This window comes from Hyperolius riggenbachi, chromosome 10 (genome assembly GCF_040937935.1).
Source record: "Hyperolius riggenbachi isolate aHypRig1 chromosome 10, aHypRig1.pri, whole genome shotgun sequence".
Classification (NCBI taxonomy): domain Eukaryota; kingdom Metazoa; phylum Chordata; class Amphibia; order Anura; family Hyperoliidae; genus Hyperolius; species Hyperolius riggenbachi.
Genome location: NC_090655.1, coordinates 254,083,251 through 254,096,967, shown reverse-complemented (window position 1 = coordinate 254,096,967; position 13,717 = coordinate 254,083,251). Strand labels below are relative to the sequence as shown.

The 13,717-nt window shown below is 47.4% G+C and overlaps 1 pseudogene; it reads right to left on the bottom strand.

Annotated features, from left to right (window-relative positions):
- The window catches only part of LOC137535283 (zinc finger protein 585A-like), a 389,395-nt pseudogene that overhangs the window by 82,347 nt on the left and 293,331 nt on the right, over positions 1–13,717 (bottom strand).

Here is a 13,717-nt window from a genome sequence, read left to right as displayed (position 1 = left end):
TGCTGCCAGCCCTGATCATCGCTTTGGCTGCAGGACTGTCTGAATCACAAACCTGAAACAAGGTTGCAGAAAAAAAAAAAAAATTCAAAACAAATACAACTATTTTCATAATACTGTAGAATCCCTTTATAATAAACTCTAAGGGATCAGGAAAAGTAGGTTACTATATCAGAAGTTTACTATATCAGAATTGGCCATACATTGTATATTTATACAGATGCATTTGCTGGGACCTGAGGACTGAGTTTACTATATCCGGAGGTTTACTATAGCAGAGTTTACTATAACCATATTCTACTGTATCTTGATTGTTTTGGTGCTTCTCAAAATAGCATGTCCCATCTCACAAAATTGATTGTTTGATTGTGTCCAAAGTCATAACAACAAAAGTTGTTTCAGCGATACCTTTAATGAAAAACTGTAACAGATTTCTTTACAAGCTTTCAGAGCTTTAGTTTTCATCTCCAAGCAGGATACAGAACAGGATCAGAGCGGTACCAAAGTAATGGAACATACAGAGACTTGTATATGATTCTCAACAAGATCATATATACCGTAAGTCTCTGTATGTTATATTACTTTGGTATGGTTCTGATCCAGTTCTGTATTATGCCTGAAGAGTAAAGCTATGAAAGCTTGCAAGGAAATCTTGTACTTAGTCATTAAAGCTCTTACCTAAACAGCTATTGTGGTTATGACTTCAGATTCTCGGCATGACTTACACCGGCGGACAACATGCAAATGATTGATAATGGACAATGAAAACACAAGTCACTTTATTAAAACAAATGTCTTCACACATAAGACTCATTAAAGTAGGATGAAACGCCATATTAACTGAAAAATAAAATACAAATCACCCAATGAGAATTGATTATTTATCTTACCTTTCCTGTTGTGTTTAATATTCACTGCCAGATTTAGGAGAAATGTGATATGAAAAAGAAAATCTTATTTCTGCTGGTTTCGATCTTTACTGTTTCCCTGCAATGCCAAAAGTGACGTCGCCTCTGCTTTTTTTTTTTAACCCAGTTTAGTGTTAATTTTCCTTCCCTACTGCCACAGCTTACTGTCTCTCCCACAGCAAGCATCACCTAGACAACAGGCTTACATGACTGTGTAAACCAGCGGTTCTCAAACTTTTCTGAGTGAGGGAACCCCTGATGACTTTACCATTTTTACAAGGCACCCCTGGGGAAAAAAACATTGTCAAAATGTTATGACCTGATAGTAGTTAGTACTATAGATACCAATATATATAGTGGGTTGCAAAAGTATTCGGCCCCCTTGAAGTTTTCCACATTTTGTCACATTACTGCCACAAACCTGCATTGATTTTATTGGAATTCCACGTAAAAGACCAATACAAAGTGGTGTACATGTGAGAAGTGGATCGAAAATCATACATCATTCCAAACTTTTTTACAAATAAATAACTGCAAAGTGGGATGTGCGTAATTATTCGGCCCCCTGAGTCAATACTTTGTAGAACCACCTTTTGCTGCAATTACAGCTGCCAGTCTTTTAGGGTATGTCTCTACCAACTTTGCACATCTAGAGACTGAAATCCTTGCCCATTCTTCTTTGCAAAATAGCTCCAGCTCAGTCAGATTAGACGGACAGCGTTTGTGAATAGCAGTTTTCAGATCTTGCCACAGATTCTCGATTGGATTTAGATCTGGACTTTGAATAGGCCATTCTAACACATAGATATGTTTTGTTTTAAACCATTCCATTGTTGCCCTGTCTTTATGGTTAGGGTCATTGTCCTGCTGGAAGGTGAACCTCCGCCCCAGTCTCAAGTCTTTTGCAGTCTCCAAGAGGGTTACTTCCAAGTTTGCCCTGTATTTGGCTCCTTCTATCTTCCCATCAACTCTGACCAGCTTCCCTGTCCCTGCTGAAGAGAAGCACACCCCGAGCATGATGCTGCCACCACCATACTTGACAGTGGGGATGGTGTGTTCAGAGTGATGTGCAGTGTTAGTTTTCTGCCACACATAGCGTTTTGCATTTTGGCCAAAAGGTTCCATTTTGGTCTCATCTGACCAGAGCAGCTTCTTCCACATGGTTGTTGTGTCCCCCACATGGCTTGTGGCAAACTGCAAACAGGACTTCTTATGATTTCTGTTAACAATGCCTTTCTTCTTGCCACTCTTCCATAAAGGCCAACTTTGTACAGTGCATGACTAATAGTTGTCCTATGGACAGAGTCTCCCACCTGAGGTGTAGATCTCTGCAGCTTGTCCAGAGTCACCATGGGCCTCTTGACTGCATTTCTGATCAGCGCTTTCCTTGTTTGGCCTATGAGTTTAGGTGGACGGCCTTGTCTTGGTAGGTTTACAGTTGTGCCATACTCCTTCCATTTCTGAATGATCGCTTAAACAGTGCTCCTTGGGATGTTCAAGGCTTTGGAAATCTTTTTGTAGCCTAAGCCTGCTTTACATTTCTCAATAACTTGATCCCTGACCTGTCCTGGACCTGTCTTGTGTGTTCTTTGGACTTCACGGTGTTGTTTCTCCCAATATTCTCTTAGACAACCTCTGAGGCCCTCACAGAGCAGCTGTATTTGTACTGACATTAGATTACACACAGGTGCACTCTATTTAGTCATTAGCACTCATCAGGCAATGTCTATAGGCAACTGACTGCACTCGGATCAAAGTGGGCCGAATAATTATGCACACACCACTTTGCAGTTATTTATTTGTAAAAAATGTTTGGAATCATGTATGATTTTCGTTCCACTTCTCATTAGAGTTGGGCCGAACGGTTCGCCTGCGAACGGTTCCATGCGAACTTCAGTGGTTCGCGTTCGCGTCCCGCAGACGAACCTTTGCGGAAGTTCGGTTCGCCCCATAATGCACATGGAGGGTCAACTTTGACCCTCTACATCACAGTCAGCAGGCCCAGTGTAGCCAATTAGGCTACACTAGCCCCTGGAGCCCCCCCCCCCCCCCCCCTTATATAAGGCAGGCAGCGGCGGCCATTACGGTCACTCGTGTGCTGCCTGCGTTAGTGAGAGTAGGGCGAGCTGCTGCAGACTGTCTCTCAGGGAAAGATTAGTTAGGCTTAACTTGTTCCTGTCTGGCTGCATACCTGTTCTGTGAACCCACCACTGCATACCTGTGCTGTAAACCCACCACTGCATACCTGTGCTGTGAACCCACCACTGCATACCTGTGCTGTGAACCCACCACTGCATACCTGTGCTGTGAACCCACCACTGCATACCTGTTCAGTGAACCCACCACTGCATACCTGTGCTGTGAACCCACCACTGCATACCTGTTCAGTGAACCTGCCACTGCATACCTGTTCTGTTCAGTGGACCCGCCACTGTATACCTGTTCATTGAACCCACCACTGCATACCTGTGCTGTGAACCCACCACTGCATACCTGTTCTGTGAACCCACCACTGCATACCTGTGCTGTGAACCCACCACTGCATACCTGTTCAGTGAACCTGCCACTGCATACCTGTTCTGTTCAGTGGACCCGCCACTGTATACCTGTTCATTGAAACCACCACTGCATACCTGTGCATTGAACCCACCACTGCATACCTGTGCTGTGAACCCACCACTGCATACCTGTTCTGTGAACCCACCACTGCATACCTGTTCTGTGAACCCACCACTGCATACCTGTTCAGTGAACCCGCCACTGCATACCTGTTCTGTTCAGTGGACCCGCCACTGTATACCTGTTCAGTGAACCCGCCACTGCATACCTGTTGTGTTCAGTGAACCTGCCACTGCATACCTGTTCTGTGAACCCGCCACTGTATACCTGTTCTGTTTAGTGAACCCGCCACTGTATACCTGTTCTGTTTAGTGAACCCGCCACTGCATACCTGTTCTGTTCAGTGGACCCGCCACTGTATACCTGTTCAGTGAACCCGCCACTGCAAACCTGTTGTGTTCAGTGAACCTGCCACTGCATACCTGTTCTGTGAACCCGCCACTGTATACCTGTTCTGTTTAGTGAACCCGCCACTGCATACCTGTTCTGTTCAGTGGACCCGCCACTGTATACCTGTTCAGTGAACCCGCCACTGCATACCTGTTGTGTTCAGTGGACCCGCCACTGTATACCTGTTCAGTGAACCCGCCACTGCATACCTGTTGTGTTCAGTGAACCGTCCACTGCATACCTGTTCTGTGAACCCGCCACTGTATACCTGTTCTGTTTAGTGAACCCGCCACTGTATACCTGTTCTGTTTAGTGAACCCGCCACTGCATACCTGTTCTGTTCAGTGGACCCGCCACTGTATACCTGTTCAGTGAACCCGCCACTGCATACCTGTTCTATTCAGTGGACCCGCCACTGTATACCTGTTCAGTGAACCCGCCACTGCATACCTGTTGTGTTCAGTGAACCTGCCACTGCATACCTGTTCTGTGAACCCGCCACTGTATACCTGTTCTGTTTAGTGAACCCGCCACTGTATACCTGTTCTGTTTAGTGAACCCGCCACTGCATACCTGTTCTGTTCAGTGGACCCGCCACTGTATACCTGTTCAGTGAACCCGCCACTGCATACCTGTTCTGTTCAGTGGACCCGCCACTGTATACCTGTTCTGTGAACCCGCCACTGTATACCTGTTCTGTTTAGTGAACCCGCCACTGTATACCTGTTCTGTTTAGTGAACCCGCCACTGCATACCTGTTCTGTTCAGTGGACCCGCCACTGTATACCTGTTCAGTGAACCCGCCACTGCATACCTGTTGTGTTCAGTGAACCTGCCACTGCATACCTGTTCTGTGAACCCGCCACTGTATACCTGTTCTGTTTAGTGAACCCGCCACTGTATACCTGTTCTGTTTAGTGAACCCGCCACTGCATACCTGTTCTGTTCAGTGAACCCGCCACTGTATACCTGTTCAGTTAACCCGCCACTGCATACCTGTTGTGTTCAGTGAACCTGCCACTGCATACCTGTTGTGTGCAGTGAACCTGCCACTGCATACCTGTTCTGTGAACCCGCCACTGTATACCTGTTCTGTTCAGTGAACCCACCGCATCAGTGCGCATACCTGTGCAGTTAAGTGAACCCACCTACCTACGTGAGTGCACACAGTGTGATATACCACTCCGTGCATACCCGATATGGACAAAACAGGTAGAGGAAGAGGTAGTGCCAGAGCCAGAGGAAGGCCACCCGGCAGGTCTGCGCGAGGTCGTGAAAATGTAATTTCGTGTGGACCTGGCCCACAGTACAGTGCTCGGAAGAAGGCACGTCCCATCACCTACCAAGATTGTCAGGACATGGTTGAGTATTTAGCGACACAGAACACCTCATCTTGCTCAGCCACCAGCGCTACTACTAGCACCACTTCCGCTGCATTTGACACTTCGCAAGAATTATTTAGTGGTGAAATCACTGATGCACAGCCATTGTTGTTACAGCCAGATGAATTTTCACCAGCTCATATGTCTGAGTTACGCGGCAACACTATGGATGTAACGTGTCAGGAGGATGAAGGACCTACTGATGGTGCAAGTTTGGATTTGTCTGAGGCAAGCGAAGCTGGGCAGGATGACTACGATGATGACGGTAATAGGGATCCTCTGTATGTTCCCAATAGAGGAGATGAAGAGGGGGACAGTTCAGAGGGGGAGTCAGAGAGTAGTAGGAGGAGAGAAGTTGCTGAAAGAAGCTGGGGCAGCTCTTCGTCAGAAACAGCTGGTGGCAGAGTCCGGCACCATGTATCGCCACCTATGTACAGCCAGCCAACTTGCCCTTCAGCATCAGCTGCTGAGGTCCCCATAGTGCCCACATCCCAGGGTGGCTCAGCGGTGTGGAAATTTTTTAATGTGTGTGCCTCAGATCGGACCAAAGCCATCTGTTCGCTCTGCCAACAAAAATTGAGCCGTGAAAAGGCCAACACTCACGTAGGGACAAGTGCCTTACGAAGGCACCTGGAGAAAAGGCACAAACAGCAATGGGATGGCCACCTGAGCAAAAGCAGCAGCAGCACACAAAAGCAAAGCCACCCTCCTTCTCCTCTTCCTCCTCCATCAGGTGCATTATCTGCTTCTGCCGCTTTCTCCCTTCCACCTTCACAGGCACCCTCCTCCACTCCGCCTCTGCCCTTGAGCGGTTCCTGCTCCTCTGCCCACAGCAGCAGTCAGGTGTTCGTGAAGGAAATGTTTGAGCGGAAGAAGCCAATTTCGGCCAGTCACCCCCTTGCCCGGCGTCTGACAGCTGGCGTGGCGGAACTGTTAGCTCGGCAGCTGTTACCATACCGGCTGGTGGACTCTGAGGCCTACCGTAAATTTGTGGCCATCGGAACACCGCAGTGGAAGATGCCAGGCCGCACTTATTTTTCGAGAAAGGCCATACCCCAACTGCACCGTGAAGTTGAGAGGCAAGTGGTGTCATCTCTTGCGAAGAGCGTTGGGTCAAGGGTACACCTGACCACGGATGCCTGGTCTGCCAAGCACGGGCAGGGCCGCTACATTACCTACACAGCCCATTGGGTGAACCTGGTGGTGAACGATGGCAAGCAGGGCGCAGCGGACCAAATTGTGACACCTCCACGGCTTGCAGGCAGGCCTCCTGCCACCTCCTCTCCTCCTGCTACATGCTCTTCGCTGTCCTCCTCCTCCTTGGCTGAGTGGCAGTTCTCCTCTCCAGCTACACAGCCCCAGCTCCGCAGGGCCTATGCTGCATGCCAGGTAAGATGGTGTCACGCCATCTTAGACATGTCTTGTCTCAAAGCGGAGAGTCACACTGGAGCAGCTCTCCTGGCTGCTCTTAAGAAACAGGTGGATGAGTGGCTGACCCCGCACCACCTGGAGATAGGCAACGTGGTGTGCGACAACGGCAGTAATCTGCTTGCCGCTTTGCATATGGGGAAGCTGACACACATACCCTGCATGGCACATGTCATGAATCTAGTGGTTCAAAGATTTGTGGCAAAGTACCCTGGCTTAGCGAATGTCCTGAAGCAGGCCAGGAAGTTCTGTGGGCATTTGAGGCGGTCTTACACAGCCATGGCACGCTTTGCGGAAATTCAGCGCAAAAACAACATGCCGGTGAGACGCCTCATTTGCGATAGCCCGACTCGCTGGAACTCGACCCTGCTCATGTTCTCCCGCCTGCTAGAACAGAAGAAAGCCGTGACCCACTACCTCTACAACTACAGTAGAATGAAACAGTCTGGGAAGATGGGGATGTTCTGGCCCGACAACTGGACACTGATGGAAAATGCATGCAGGCTCATGCGGCCGTTTGAGGAGGTGACCAACCTGGTGAGCCGCAGTGAGGGCACCATCAGCGACTTAATTCCCTACGCTTACTTCTTGGAGCGTGCTGTGCGTAGAGTGGCGGATGAAGCTGTGAATGAGCGTGACCAGGAACCGTTACGGCAGGAACAGGCATGGGACCAATTTTCATCAGACCCAGCTGTTTCCTCAACACCTGCGGCAGCACAGAGGGGGGAGGAGGAGGAAGAAGAGAAGTCGTGTGCAGAAGACGAGTCAGACTCAGAGGATGATGAGCAAGGTGTTTCTTTGGGGGAGGAGGAGGAGGGGACAGCGGCAGGAGAACAACCTCAGCAGGCATCGCAAGGGGCTTGTGCTGCTCAACCTTCCCGTGGTATTGTTCACGGCTGGGGGGAGGAGGTTGACTTACCTGACGTCACTGAAGAAGAGCAAGAGGAGATGGAGGGTACTGGATCCTACTTTGTGCAGATGTCGTCTTTTATGCTGTCCTGCCTGTTGAGGGACCCCCGTATAAAAAACCTCAATTGGAATGACCTGTACTGGGTGGCCACACTACTAGACCCTCGGTACAGGCACAAAGTGGCGGACCTGTTACCAACTCACCGGAAGGTGGAAAGGATGCAGCACATGCAGAACCAGCTGTCAACTATGCTTTACAATGCCTTTAAGGGTGATGTGACGGCACAACACCCGCAAGGTACCACTGCCACTAATCCTCCTCCCGTGTCCACGCAGTCAAAGACAGGACGCTCCAGCGATCTCATGGTGATGTCGGACATGCGGACGTTCTTTAGTCCAACGCCTCGCCGTAGCCCTTCCGGATCCACCCTCCAACGCCTGGAACGGCAGGTAGCCGACTACCTGGCCTTAAGTGTGGATGTAGACACTGCTGTGAACAGCGATGAGGAACCCTTGAACTACTGGGTGCGCAGGCTTGACCTGTGGCCAGAGCTGTCCCAATTTGCCATCCAACTTCTCTCCTGCCCTGCCGCAAGCGTCCTGTCAGAAAGGACCTTCAGCGCAGCTGGAGGCATTGTCACAGAGAAGAGAAGTCGCTTAAGTCACAAAAGTGTTAAGTACCTCACCTTTATCAAAATGAATGAGGCATGGATCCCCGAGGGCTGCTGCCCGCCCCAAGACTAAGTCAGTCCCCGCACACACAGCATCTCTGCCTGCACGCCGTGTGACTGGCTGCCTGGCCTGCCCCAAGAAGACTAAGTCGCTCCCAGTCCCTCCACACAGCATGTCTGCCTGCAGGCCGCTTGACTACCTTCTCCGCCACCACCAACAGGGTCCGGGACTCCAGGCGGATTGCTGAATTTTTTAGGCCGCTGCTAGCAGCGGCCGCTGTAATAATTTTTCTGGTGCGTGTACATGACTGCCTAATTTTTCTGGCTGCACTGCGGGCAGCTGCAACAACAAAAGAAAAGGAATGTACATGCGCCCATTCCCCTTCGTGATCATTACCTTGCCGTGGTGAAGGGGCTTGCGTATCACAATGAAGCAATGACCGGCGCCTAGATGAGTGTCTCGGGGGGCACACAAAAGATAATAAGGTCGTTGCTTCATTGTGGTCAGACCAAATTTGATCAGCTGGACAGTCACTGTTCTGTCATTCAGCTACATCAGCCAGGCGACCATATGGGCTGTAAAGCCACCAAAACCTGCACTCTCGCCATGGTGCACACCAGTCCAGCACGGCCGTCACTACACAAACAGCTGTTTGCAGTGCGTTACACGGTGAGTTTGGTGTGTCAGTGTGAAGCAGTACCTTAATTACACTACCTGATTGATGTATACACATGCAAGATGTTTTAAAGCACTTTAGGCCTGTCATTTAGCATTCAATGTGATTTCTGCCCTTAAAACGCTGCTTTGCGTCAAATCCAGATTTTTCCCGGGGACTTTTGGCATGTATCCCACTCCGCCATGCCCCACTCCAGGTGTTAGACCCCTTGAAACATCTTTTCCATCACTTTTGTGGCCAGCATAATTATTTTTTTTTTTCAAAGTTCGCATCCCCATTGAAGTCTATTGCGGTTCGCGAACTTTAACGCGAACCGAACCTTCCGCGGAAGTTCGCGAACCAGGTTCGCGAACCTAAAATCGGAGGTTCGGCCCAACTCTACTTCTCATGTGTACACCATTTTGTGTTGGTCTTTCATGTGGAATTCCAATAAAATTGATTCATGTTTGTGGCAGTAATATGACAAAATGTGGAAAACTTCAAGGGGACCGAATACTTTTGCAATATAGTGTGTGTGTATATATATATATATATATATATATATATATATATATATATATATATATATATATATATTGTGTATATATATACATATATATATATATATTGTGTATATATATATATATGTATATATATATATATATATATATATATATATATATATATATATATATATAGTGTGTATATATATATATATATATATATGTATATATATATATAGTGTGTATATATATATGTGTATATATATATATATATATATACATACAGTATATATATATATATGTGTATATATATATATATATATATATATATATATATATATATATACATACACAGAACAAAACAAACAAACAGACTAGCTAGACAGCCATGTAGTACAAAGTACAGAGGAGCAAAAGTACAGGGTACGGGGACCCCAGATCCACAGGCAGCCAGCCCCGGAACTTGATGTTATTATGCTGTAAAGCAATAATTCAGTGCACATAAGAACACTGGTGCATATAGCATCCGTACTGCAGAATTCACAGTAGCAAAGCAGCAGATGGACTTTTGTGAGTTGTACTACAGGAACTCAGTAGCACACAACACAGTAGTGCATACAGCATATAGCATCCGAAAGTCAAACTCACAGTGGCAAAGAAACATATAGATCTGGCTGAGGTTAAGCTGAAATAGATACAGCCGATAGTAGTCAGTTATATCCACAGCTATGGCAGCCACAATAGCACCAAGTCAAGGGCCACTGGTGATGGGAGAGGCACCAGCTAATCAGCCAAACAGGAACACAACAGCTTATCAGTAGAGATGAATCTGCTTTTCAGTATAGCCACTTATCAGCAACTAGGCAGCAGGGCAGATAATGAGGCAGACAATAGAGCCATATACAGTTCACACAAATGAAGTTTGATATTGTCAGTAATATGTCAGTGACTTATCTGTAGCTCTGTTGCCAAAATCGTTTCCTGCCTGGATCTCCTACCATGACTTCAGTACAGTAGACTTCAAACCTGCTCACCAGCTGTTTACTGTGGTTAATCGATCGTAGCTGTAGGTAGTTGCAGCTGAAGCTCCCTCTGGCGATGCTGCTCTGCTCTGCTCACTCTCATCCTGTACACCTGCCCAACTGCCAGAGACCACCCTGAGTGCACTGTGTACACAAGCTCCACACCACTGCAGGCCTCTGCCAGTCTCCACACTGACCTGCCATGCATTCTGTCTCTCATCTGCTGTCCCAGCTGCCTCTCAGCACTCCAGCCCTTACTGCAGCCTCACCCACACACAGCCCTCAGTATAACACTGTCTACTACCGGCGTAGTACTACCAACCTGACAGTCTCCCCCCAGCCCTACATTGCTGAGCCGTGCTGCGGTTCTAACCCCCCTCTGGGAACCAGAAGCAGCAACACACACAGATGTTCAACTCCTCCTCAGCACAGCACAGAGATTCCATTTTAGGAGTGACACAACAGGCAGGAGAACTGCTTTATGAGAACTCCCGGGTATCTCCTGACTCCACAGCAGAGACTCAACAAGCGAGGAGATGCTTTGTACAAGGCAAGCTTACAGAGAGGAATATTGCCTATTCCATGATGTCCTCTGCATGTCTGACAATCCAGGATGGCAAATCCAATAGACTCATCACTGCTCCGGAGGAGGTAATGGCCTGACATGAGTGGCTGCCAGCAGCTGGATGTGACATTCTCTGCAGGAACATGCAAGTCTGTTCACACTACAGCTCATCCTATGCTTATGTGGCTGTGACTGCAGTTATTACCCAATGCATGCTGAACACTGGCCCTTATTCAATACACTTTCCTCCTGAGTTTTCTCCTAGGTGATATTTTCACACCTTATCAGTAAAATGCATTGTAAGCCACCAGCAAGCAAAACATAATTTGGAGAGAAATTTTCCACCTACTTTTAGGTACTTTTTCAATTGCAGAGTCCTGAAAAGTTATTTTAAACAAAATATGAAGAAATATCTCCTAAGAGAAAACAAAAAAGTGAATTGAATGAGGGCCGCTGTTGTTACGGCTGTTCTGAGCAGCAGAACAAGAGACCACAAATTGCAGCAGCAACTCAGAGGAATGTGAATAAAGGAAACATGTATTGCCCATTAGAGGTAATATATAGCAATGAGCAATGGCAAATCCCCACAGTGACCTCAGGAGTGCTATGATTGGTTCCGGCAGCATTTTCCTTGCTGCTCTGGCCTCTACAATCAGATGCACTGTTGATAACATAATGTGTGTTTTTGTGGCCCCCGGATTACTGCAGCTATATTGCTCCATAGGCAACAAGTACGAGTCTAATAACTCCTCTTCCTTTACCATTTGCCTGGTGGGATATAGCAAGCTCTGCAGCACAGGAATGATGCTAAGGCTCACCCTATTACTGATAGCCTGTGGAATGTGCCTGACCTCAGAGGGTAATGGAGACCTCCTCTCTGTATATGCTGCAGCTTTCCTATTACTCTACAGCTCCCTCCATTGGGTTCTGCCTCATTTCCTGATTTTTATGGTTTTAGGCTATCAATGGGGTTACAGCCGACCTGAACTCAGGACTTCCTCTCTGCTCTAAAAGATAAGCAACAGCATAATTACCTTTATAGAAAAGCATTAATTTCTGCAACCCACAGAACTGCACAAGTATCCCGAGCACTGCACAGCAGGCCTAGCAGTCATCTGTTTTGCAGAAGGATTGAAGTTTAAATAGTATAAACCCGACTCTGAGAGGTGAGTGCTAAACATTGGTGTAACATATGGGCTGAGCTCCACTGTGGAAATCCAGGTCTGTGGAGGCGTCCTTGCCGGCCTGTGGCGCATGCTCTGATGGGATTAAAGTGTACCTGAGATGTCACTTATGTGTGTACTTATACTTACCTGGGGCTTCCTGCAGCCCAATGAGGTGGGTGGGCTCCCTTGCTGTGCTCTCTGGCCTCTCCATTCTTTTACTATGTGTCCTGGTAATCTTACCATGCTTGGCTGTGCACGCCCCTCTGTGCTCCTGTGCTGGGGGCATTCTGTGCCTGTGCAGTACTACTGCTGTGCAGGTGCAGGACACTCCCCGCTGCTGGAGTGTGACAGGAGGTGTGCGCACGGCCAAGCTACGCATGTGCAGAAGAGCGTTTACTGATCAGATTACCAGGGAGGATTATAAGGCAATGGAGCGACCGGAGACAACAGTGATGGAGCCCACTGACCTCATGGGGTTGGAGGAAGCACCAAGTAAGTATAAATACACACATAAGCAACATCTCAGGTTTCCTGTATTGACACTTGGAGGCGTGTGCTGGTGGGACGTCAGTGGTGCTTTCACATTCCCTCTCTGCATGGTTTATATGTACCCCACAGCTCAGGTAGCAGGTCTTACAGTAGCTGAGGCTCTGTTATTTTTCAATACTACAACTGCTTACCATGGCTTTGCCTCCATTAAATAACAGATCTTATGGTGCTACTCATATGGCTATACATCTCTTATCAGACTCCCTCCTACTGTATTGCTGGCATAGGACTATCACTTCTGAGGTATTGATTTGGAGTTCTTAGTGATCCACCAGCTTCCATTGTTGGATACTGGCACAAATCCTCTTACTGGGGGGCAGAGTGGGTATTCTTCATTCTGAACACTGTTCCTTCAAACCTCTCACACCTGCACCTTCACTATCTCATCTTGTGAGGTTCATGCTGTCTGTGTCTACTCTTCTCACCACTTCCACATTGCTGCCATCTGTCATCCTCCTGGACCAGCCTCTACCTTTATAGACCACTTCTCTACATTAGAGATGTCGCGAACCTCCGATTTTCGGTTCGCGAACGGGGTTCGGTTCGCATAAAAGTTTGCGAACCGCAATAGACTTCAATGGGGAGGCAAACTTTGAAAACTAGAAACATTTATGCTGGCCAGAAAAGTGATGGAAAAGAGGGGGGAAAAAATTCAAAAATACCTTATAGTTTTTGAGAAAATCAATTTTAAAGTAACTCCTTCTGACCGTGGGAAAATTAAGCGCCCGCCGACTTTAGCAGTTAATAGCAAAGCCGCTTTAAAAGCTAGAAACCCCAAACTTGGGGTTTCAGAAGAAAATGTTAAGAAGAACAGTGGGAATAAGAGGAAAAAAAATCTTTCAAAAAGACCTTATAGTTTTTGAGAAAATCAATTTTAAAGTTTCAATGTAAATTCTCCTTCTGACCGTGGGAAAATATACCCATGGGTGCACTGGGTGCCAGCCTAGGTGGG